A 2,356-nucleotide genomic window follows, 5' to 3' on the forward strand; every position below is an offset into this window, starting at 1 on the left:
AAATGTTAAAGTAAAATTCATCAATCTGGTGCACTTTGAAGAGAAAACTAAGGATAAATCAACTGTTTCCTATGTAAGCTATTTAGTAGGCTATTATTTGCTGGAATAATGTATAGACACAGATGACCAAAAAGCAGAAAGAAGAAATGTACATGTTTAAAAAATCCAGTCAGCTTCGGGAATTTTTTTCCTTTGTTTGTATTTTTTAATGGCCCAATATAGGCCCCTGATCTTCGTAGCCCCGAACAATGTTATTTAAAAAATAACATAAATGTACTGACGAATGAAAGGCCCATGAAATCTTTTTTTTTCCCTAAATAACGTTTTTCTGGGCCTTCAAAGATCAGGGGCCTATATTGAGCCAGTAAAAAAAAGAATAAAAAAAAAAATATATATATATTTTTTTGGGTGCAGCCCCCCTCTGCCTTGGGCCCCCCAAGCCTGTCCGCAGTCCGACGGCCCTGAACGTAACTGACCATCGTCAGATGCTCATAATTACCGAGTAGAAGTTGAATGCATGATAATACAATTTAATGCAGCCTCTGAATGGGCGGCCCTCTGCTGTGTGTGTGATTGGGCCAGGCCCAGCCTAGAACCAATCATAATGAGTAATGGCCTGGGACAAAGTTTTATTTAACTTTCAGGTGAAGTTGACAGCCTGCACGCACAATTATATGTCCATGGCACTCCCGAGAGGGAAGGGCCCTCGGCCCTCGGCTGTGTGACTTGGCCGGGCCGGGCCGAGTCACACAGCCGAGGGTCCATAAAAAAAAAAAAAAAAAAAAAAAAAAAGATTTTTAATTTTTTTTTTTTTTTTTTTTTTTTTTATAAATGGACCCGGCCCGGCCCAAAATGCCTGCCGGCCCACCGGGACGATGCCCGGTATGCCAGATGGCCAGTCCACCCCTGTTACCAGGTAATGAGCGGAAACTCATTGCACTTGCAGGATAAAAACTAAATCAAATCAAAACTCAGTAGCAATGAACTGAACTGACTGCCCTGAGTCACCATAGACACAGAGTGAATCAGTAGCTGTCAGCGGTGGAGATCTATCACCGGTGACTGACAGCACTGTAGTCAGCTCAGCCCTGATTCACACAGAGTGCTATACCGTCTGGGTCAGGGTTTAATACATACAAGAATCTGATAACTATCACAAACAGTAGAGAGCCAAGATATATACCCTATAGACAGTGCTTGTATAGCCACGGTTTTATACTGAACTGAAAACAACAGCTGAAGGAGGCAACAGGAGGAAGTCAGAACAGACAGAAGAGTCAGCAAATCTGAAGAACGCTTGTTGTCAAAATCACTTTCTGTCAAAATCACTGAGGATCTTCTCAGGATGCTTTACCTGTCTGTAAATAAATCCAGTGTGATCGAAGTCGCTTAGAGAAACATAATACAGTATACTGCATAATCGGCTATACATCTTTTGGAACTGAACTTATTAAAACAACTCAAAACTTTATGCTTGGTCATTTTCAACCCTAGAACCATGCGATCTTAACCAAATCTTTTTCCATGCTTAAAAGACATTTATCACTGAGCCAACCGGGGTGGAGGTTGTGAAGATGTCAACTAATGCTGGGCTTACACTACACGACTTTTCACGCGATTTGACAGTCGCAGACAATCTTCCAATGTCGGACTGAAATCACAGGAGTCGTGCTGGAGTTGTGGCGCGCGCACACGTAATCTCAGTCGTTTGGTGTATGGTGGTCTTCTGACCCGATTTCAGCCAGTCTTCTTCTCGTCTTGACGTTCCGACATTATCAAACAAGTTTGATATTATCGCTAGTTTTAGGGGGTTGGCTCAAGCGAAATGACGTTAACACTGTCACACTCTCGCATGCACAAAGCACGACACAGGAGGAGCGGCATTAGTCGCGACCTGTGTCCACCTGGTGAGGCACTTATTTCGGATACTTTTTCATAGAAGCCTCGGTGGAGAACCAGGCTGACAGCCGCGCAACCTTAACACTTTACCGTCAAATACAGGGTTAGGAGTTAAAGTTATAGGGGGATGAGATCAGCAAATAAAGCTGGTCAAATAACTAAAGGAAGTCCCCCGCTCGGAATATTGAATTAACTTGTTTTTAATTAAATAATCACAATCGCGTTTGCGGAAATGATATTAATCTCAAAAGGAATCTAGTTTTAGTCTTGCAATATGAGACCCGTCTTTTCAAACTCTCACTCTGTGACAGAAAACTAATGACTAGTTGTCTTCAGGTGTGAGTTGATTGTCTTTAGATGTAAGAGGGTTTCAGTCTTCAGTCTTTTCAAAGTATTTTAAAAGTCCAGCATTACTTCAAATGTTCCCTGACACGTGAGAGCAGCAACAGAGGCAAAA

Source organism: Ammodytes marinus (assembly GCF_949987685.1).
Source record: "Ammodytes marinus genome assembly, chromosome: 17".
Taxonomy (NCBI): Eukaryota; Metazoa; Chordata; class Actinopteri; order Uranoscopiformes; family Ammodytidae; genus Ammodytes; species Ammodytes marinus.